Source organism: Lissotriton helveticus, chromosome 2_1, assembly GCF_964261635.1.
Source record: "Lissotriton helveticus chromosome 2_1, aLisHel1.1, whole genome shotgun sequence".
Lineage (NCBI taxonomy): Eukaryota > Metazoa > Chordata > Amphibia > Caudata > Salamandridae > Lissotriton > Lissotriton helveticus.
This window is the reverse complement of record NC_136059.1, coordinates 2,124,579,791-2,124,588,461: the sequence shown is the minus strand read 5'-3', so window position 1 is coordinate 2,124,588,461 and position 8,671 is coordinate 2,124,579,791.

Here is an 8,671-nt window from a genome sequence, read left to right as displayed (position 1 = left end):
CAAAGTATTTCAACAGAGATGCACTGCTGGAAGAGAATACAGGAAAAAAGAGAACAGGGTGACAGAATAGTTTTGTCACTAATTTTTCTACTATCAGTAACAAGATTAAAAACATAATTAATAGAAACTGGAGTTTTTTGCAAGACAGAAATATAGTTCAATTTGAGAATCCCTTATTCTACTATAGGAGAAATAGAGCAATCAGACACAGATTGGTGAAAACATACAAAGAGCCAGGTGAGATCCATCAAAGGAGGATAGACACTAATAGTAAACCTATTGTCACTTTCCCCTGCAGCACATGTGTGAATTTGTTTTCAGTGCACAAGATTGCATTAAATGAGGTTGAACATACATTCAGGAATATGTTCAACTATAGAACAAAAAACTTGATTTATCTGATTATATGTCCCTGTGGGAAGGGATCTATAGGTGAAACCTCAAGAGAGATTCGGGTTCGATTAAACGAGCACCGTTCAGCGTTAAGAACCAATAAATGCAATGCACCACTAACTGAACTCTGGAACACACAGAAACATAAAGTCGACGATCTAAGATGGTGTGTTCTGGAAAAAACAGAAATGACAAAAAGAGGAGGTAATCTGGATAAAAAACGAAAAAAAGAGGGAGCAATTCTTCATGTGTAAATTCAAAACTTTTTTACATGGATTAAATAGCCATGAGGAATGGGACACACTGTATAAGAGAATAAATATTAGCCATATGTCATGTAGAATGTACAACAGACAGACTGGGCACATTTTCATGTACTTGGGTATGGTCCAGTCACTATGTGCCCTCACGAAACGTAATATTTCGACTTGATAATGAGACATACACTCCCTTTCCGGTAGTGGAGGTTGTAAACAGCATATTGGGAGGGAGGAAAGGGGGGCAAGCACACCGACCACCATTTGTGTGTGTAAAAGGCCGCTTTCTTGAAACAGGTGCACATCACTCTTTATTAAACCTGGCAATCTGCCTTACAAAACTAAAAACTCTCTAAACATCGAATTACCTGACCCCCTTTACTTTTCCTCCCCCCACCCCTACGATCCCCACATGATAAAAATCCCCCACCCTGCAAGATCCAATATATAACTTCAAATACATTACATAATACACAATTTTATCACATACATTATAACTCTAACCCTCCCAAGACTTACAGTCCTATTTGCCTTCTTGCAACTGTAACTAACTACCCTCTAATGTAACTTCCAAACTGCATAACCTTCCCCCCTCCCGTTCCCCAACTCCCCAAACTTAACGATAAACTACCAAACTCCAGCCAAACTTGGCCAACTTCAAAAACAACTCCACCACCTAGGAAAAGGAGGAAGGGTAGGTGATTACACCGCCTCCCCCTTTTCCTGCCCCCCTGTCCCGGTAACCAGAAACCTAGTCCCTGTCCCACTGGAGCCTCACTCCTGACCCACACCCAACAACAAGGCCAAAAACCCCATGCAGCCCTTACCAATAAAGGTCCATGCCCAAGCAGGAAAGGAGCCCCCATCACCAAGAAACAAATCTGGTTTGTTGTACCTGATGTCCCGATGACAATGCGTGAAAACCCCAAGTGCCTACAAAAAACGCACCAACTCGACATTTACCTCCCGTCTGGCCTGATCCACCGCCTGAGGCTTCACTGCCCCTCTCCAAAACCCCTGCAGGACAAACTCGATCCAAACCTCAGTACACCCCGACCCCGACCGCTTGATTTCCTCCAAAATCCTTTTCCCTGGCCCTCATCAAGACCAACCCCGTTTCTCAAACCATATCATTCTGAAGAACCGGGTTTTAGAACCCAGCGGCGCCAGGGGCACGCCCAAAGTCTTCGGGTTCACCTGTCTTAGAATACAGAGACACGGGATACTTCTTGGTGGCGTCAAAGATCAAATTTATTGGCTGCAGCCAGTAACAGAAGTCCTAGAAATCATCACGGTATGAGTTCTCAGGAGACTGCTCAATTTTACACAGCAAGTCGTCCCTTTTTATGCCAAAAATCACATTCCAGACAAATACTTAATATTTACAAACTTTCCAATCACGTATTCACACCAAAGGTATCGCATGACAGTAAAACCCACTTTTCAGTTGCCCAGCCCATGATCAATCATCGGTCAAACCCAACATTCTTCTTTAGACAGGTCAAACTAACCCATAATAAAAAAGGCCACAACCCAATCATAAATAGACCATAAAGAAAGGAGCAGAAACAGGTGAGAGTAGGATAAGGCATATTTGTGTGCAGTAAAACTTTACGATGTCTTGTGCTTTGATCCTCAATCTTGATCAGCTAAAGGGCAGGAACTGGTTTAACAAGGTCAGCTTCAGGCAACAGGGTCAGTTCACTCAGGTCAAACAGGAGTCAGCACGAACTGGAGCTAAGGTGTACATGTCCTTAAAAAGACTAGTTCAACCACAGTCATCGGCCTATGTGAGGGCAACTACAAAATGGCTGCCATATACAAAATGGAACCCATGGTTCAGAACGGAATCTTTAACTACAGTACGAATCCTTGTGCGTAACGTAGCGAAATCACTCGTACTTGCCGAACTCATCGGTTACGGTTCCTCGATACCAAAATCGTAACGGAACCATGACATTTAAAACACGGGATCAGAATTCACGGAACCTCAGACTCCCCTTTTGCCCTTACATAGGCAATCACTCAGTCTGCGTCTGAGTCGATGTCAATATTCATCAGATCATCAAGATGCTGCTGGAGCATCATCCTATTACTCAGGATTTCTCTCGAGACAGGTCTTCTCACACACGTAGTAGTACAAAGGCCACATATGGCAGGGCCACACTGTACACAGAGACAACATGAGAAGAGAATCGCTAAAACCATCCCAATGATCATCAGAATCTTCCATCCCCCGGTCGATAACAGTTCCCAAAACCATCCAATCAACGACCAATCTCCTTTATCCACATTTATAGACTCAGAGATCTATACTGTAGGAGCATTGTCTGGTATGAAAACGCAGCAACTCGATTGGATCACTTTACATACCCCACCTCGGTCCGCAAGTATGACGTCCAAAACCATTCGATTCTGTAATGTCATAAGGCGATCCGCTTGAAGCTCAGCGGTCAGATTACTAAGGGCACCGGCAGTTTAATTTATGGTGGATTCAACCACTCTCGTTAATTGCCGTAGGTTTCTACTGTTTGCCATAGGTCCCCAAAACGGTAGGAAACCCTTGAAAAAGTCTCCAACTGCTTGTCCCGTAGTATCTTCCTCACTGAAGACACCCCTAACAACTCTTGTTCTGTGGTAATCTACAGCAGCAGTATACGTAGGAGGCAACAAATATGCAACATAACATGTTCCCGAAAAATCAGGGGGCAACCATGAATATGCTCTATCATAGCAGACAAAATACGTGCCCTTAGCTGCTAAAAACGGTGGGGAAGTTTGGGACGCAAAGACATACGTCTGAGTACAAACACTCTTCCCTAACTGAGCTCTCGGATTCTTGCCTTTCTCTTGCAGACAAAAATGACCACGATGGGGGTACAATCCAAATCGGAGGTGACCTTTTTCGTCTCTGCTTCTCACCCAGACTAATACTATATCCGGTTGCATTCCAACCAACATATGCTAGTAACTCATCCTTGGGAATAGTCTTATACGTTTCGATATCTGTACTCATATCTGTAATTCCCTTCACCAAGGCTTTATTTCTTGAGTTATCTCTCATGGAACGCAGGGGATAGACATCGATGGCATAAATAAACATCGTCTGATATGCCCATACGGACCCATTGTAACTGAATGGCAGAACCAGATAAGGAATACCTCTATCCATAGTATGTGGCATAAGACCACACACCCAACAATTAGTGGTGTTCACTACTAACTGGTGTTGATGGAGGAGTTGCACAAAGGAATTATTCACAAATTCCGACCTTCTAATTTGCTCGTGTTCAGGTAAAATATGAAAAGAATGTAAAGAAACAGTAGTAGGAAAAGACATAGGTTGGGAAGTAGGTGCAAACGGCTGTTGTGTGGCATAGAAAACCAAACCCACACAAACTAAGACAATATTCAGAAACATTAGAATACACATTGTTAAAAAACATTTGCTACGGACCAATATACGTAATCGAACATTTGAGTCCATTCTTCTAACATTTTGGGCAGCATCAAAAAACTCCATCCTCTAACCGTGCTGTTCGCGGCAGTTGGTTTTCTTCTGCTAAGGAATGCGCCTGTCAGTCTAGGGAACTCCCTTGAACCAACCAGAACTGTCGACCTTGTGTCTACACAGTTTGCACTCCCAAGTCTTTATACCGCGACCCTACAGCTGAACCCGGATGGTGGTTCGAAAAAATAAAGTTTCTTGATCTACCTAAGTGTAAATTCGCTATAAAAAAGAAACATTTTGCTTTATTTGTCCGTATGTACAGTCTTTCTTGGTCTCAAATCGTTGCGTTCTTTATCAGGTACAGTCTGATCCTTAAACAGAAGATCCGGATTGGTGGTGTCAATCTTCAGATGAGGAGGCACAGCAGCTTGCAGGACATCATCATCCTCACGTTTAGACCGTGTCCATGTCAAGTGAGCATCACTAAATGGAACGAATCTAGGGACCTTCTCACAATCAGAATCGGCGATACCATCCCTTACCCACTGATCATATGGTAAAGGCAAAGGAACTTTTTTATAGTGGGTGGCATGCACCCAGTTCTTTTTGCCTGCTACTCTAACAGCGGTTCTAGTAACCAGCAAAATCAAATAGGGGCCAGGCCATCTAGGCTGTAGATTCTTCGTGCGCTGGAAATTATTTACCAAAACGTACTGACCAGGTTCAAGTACGTGGCCTGGGTCTGTTGTAGCTGTCGGCAAAGTGTCATAGACCTGTTGGTGGAGAACACGTAATTTAGCAGTCAAGTCATGTAAGTAATCCACCAACATAGGGTATTCAATACTGCCGTATTCTTTCGGACGAGGCACTCCCCAAACATTCGCTGGACGACCAAACACAATTTCATACGGACTAAGTCCCACTCGAGAATGCACAGTCGTCCTAGTTGACAAAAGAGCCAACGGCAAGGCATCTGGCCATGTAAGACCAGTGCTCGCTTGTACCTTAGCTAATTTCAGCTTAAGCGTACCATTGTAACATTCAACAAGTCCAGCAGACTGGGGGTGATTTGCTGCGTGAAATTGTTGGTTGATCCCTAATCCAGCACACACTTTCTTCATAATCTGACCCACAAATTTACTCCCATTGTCCGACCATACAATTCTCGGCAATCCATACCTAGGGAAATACTCTCTCAACAAAACATTGGCTGTAGACAAGGCAGTATTATCTTTTAGGGGTAAGCCTCTATCCATCTTGAAAAGGCACAAACAACCACAAGAACATATTTCAGATTGTTGCATCTCTTCATGTGAATATAGTCTAACTGTATCACCTCAAACGGATACGTCAGAGGAGCAAAATGACTAGCTGGAGTTGGAGTTCCCTTACCAGGATTATATTGCAGACAAATCATACAATGTTTCACCACATTCTCTGCACATTTCGGGATTCCAGCATTCTGCCAAACTGGAGCCAACAACTTACATATCCCTTTCGAACTTATATGAGCCAACCCATGAGCCATTGTAACCACTGGGAGCACATACGCATCTGGCAACAACCATCGCTGATGTTCCAACAACTCAATCCAACAACCTGAAGAATCCAACATACCCGTGCTCTCTCTCCAAACATTAATTTCCTATTCTGTAGCTTCAGCCTGAATCATCTTCACACTTTCTATCATGTCTTCACACATTCCACCAGCCATAACCCATCTTGCTGGTCGAGCAACATACATACGGCTCATCATATGCTTCGCTGTTTCTTTCGCATCTTCATCCGCAAATGCATTCCCTCGACCAACATCGTCCACAACTCTCTTATGCGCACTACATTTCACAATTGCAATCTGCTTTGGGAGAGTGAAAGATTCCAAAAGTTCATTCACTAACTGCCCATGCTGGATTTTCGTTCCATGGGAAGTAAGGAACCCACGCTCTCTCCACAAACGCACATAACTGTGAGCAACACCAAACGCATACTGACTATCGGTATAAACATTCACTTGTTTTCCTACCGACAACACACACACTCTAGTCAGTGCAATCAACTCTGCTGCTTGCGCAGAATTCTGTGGTATGCGTGCTGTCTCAACAACTGTATTTAAAGTTGTGATAGCATACGCTGCAGTCGTCTCACCATTCGGAAGCTTAAAACACGAACCATCAACCCACAGCGTACTATCCACATTCTCAAAAGGAGTGTCTTTTAAATCCACTCTCGCTTTTGTTTCTTTCTCTGTGCGAAGAAAACAATCATGCTGTTCTTGGACATCCGTCTCTGTAGAGATCGGCAATAACGTAGCTGGATTCAATACGTTACATCTCTTGCTGTGAACATGGCTAGCTAACAGTGTCAACTCATAGCCTGAAAGACGTGCACTAGTAAGGTGTTGTGTCTTAGTCCTGTTTAATAAGGTATCCACTGCATGTGGAACCATCACAATCAGCGTATTATCTAACACCAAACCAGCAGACTGTCGAATAGAAACAGCAGCTGCGGCTGTAGCTCTCAAACAACTCGGCAATGATTTAGCAACTGGATCTAACGTTGATGAGAAATACGCGCATGGACGCTGCTTGTCCCCAAAAGATTGTGTCTGCACTGACAGCGCACATCCCTCTCTCTCGTGCACATACAACGTGAAAGGCTTGCTATAGTCTGGAGTACCCAACACAGGATCCGAACACAATGCATCACGTTATTCCGAAAAACTTTTCTGACATTCATCAGACCAAGGAAGAGGATACGGAGTATCTTTCAGAGTCAATACTAACAGAGGTTTCGCCAACAGTGAAAAATTGGGGATCCACTGTCTACAATATGACGTAATACCCAAAAAGGCACGAACTTCTCTCTGTGTCGATGGCACACTCATTTGCGCAATTGCTTGAATTCTTTCTGGGGTCAATTTCCTTCCCTCCTTCGACAAGAGACGACCTAAGTAGGTTACCTCTTGGCAGCAATATTGCAACTTCGAAGGCGACACTTTATGATGAAGGTCAGACAAATATCGCAACAACGAAAGAGTAGCCTCTTTACAAACCTCTTCGTCATCAGCAGTAATCAACAAATCATCGACATACTGAATAAGAGTAGAACCAACTGGTAACACAAACCGGTCATGCGGAGTTTTCAACGCTTGACTATAAATTGAGGGACTTTCACAATAACCTTGGGGAGCTCTCTTAACTCGTAAGCTTTGTCCTCCTACTTAGAAGCCAAAAATATCCCTACTCTCCTCGGCAATAGGAATACTGAAGAAAGCATTTTTCAAGTTGATGACAGAAAACCAGGCTGCCGAAGCAGGAATCAAAGTTAACAATGCAGTGATATCTGGTACCACAGGAAACTGTGGCACGACAATCTTGTTGACCTCTCGAAGGTCGATCACAAACCGGTACACGGGTGGCTGAGAAGCATTTGTACGCTTAAGAACAGGCAAAACCGGGCTATTCCTCAACCACACCCTTCTCAACCATATCATAGACAATCGCTAAAAGAGCTCTCTCACCATCACTCGAGATCCTGTATTGTGGTATACGAGGCAACTTAACATTCGACTTTAGCGTAACAACATATGGTGGAACTGCAAAAGACCAACATCATTTGGACCTGTAGCCCAAAGCGTTTCAGGAAGCGAACGTAATTCCAGTGGCAAACAATCTTTAGACAAATACATTGGAGAAATCACTTTCTTACCGAGTGTAAGTTGTACTCCCGAAGGAGAACAATGCAATGTCGCATACAATCTTTTCAACAAGTCCAAACCCAACAGATTCTCACCACAACCAGTTGTTAGAATAAGTGGAGCTTCCAATTCACAAGGGCTAATGGAAAGGGACAAAGGACTAGAAACTGGATTACAAACTGGGGCGCCTGAAAATCCTATGGAAACATTGGTCAAGCCAGACAAAGGTGTGCCAGGGAGTTTGGAATGCATAATAGAACTCTTTGTCGCACCAGTATCCAAAAGAAAAGGCTCTACTACACCCGATGTAGTCACTTCAACATACGGTTCACTCTGATCTACTGGAACTGACACTACTCCCTCACTTTGTCCATGGCTGTCCTAGCTATCATTATAGCCAACACTCTCACCTTCAACATAGTAATCCTCAACATAATACTGAGGAAACTGACCACTCGGAACATTTTGCCTATCGAAATAATTCGCAGAATTCTGTAGGGAAGAGGAACGCTCATTCTGGGGGATCACACCACGACCTCTTCCTCTAGGCGCTTGCTGAAAACCACCATGACCCCTTTGACCAGGTGCACCATTCGCACGCTTCGACAAAGCCGGACAACTACTCTTAAAATGACCTTCCTCTCTACAGTAAGCACACTGATTAGGGCCTGGAAAGAATCGCTGAACATAAGGCTCAGGCTTCTGTAACAATCTTTGAAATGGCAGAGGTTGCTGAAACTGAGGCTGATTCTGACGAGGCGGATAAGCTTGCTGCAAAAGAACTTTCGTCTTTAAATCTTTCGTTTTCTTCTCTACTTTATCCTTCTCATCTTTATCCCTGTTCTCGTAATATTGGGCAGTAGCCAATATCTG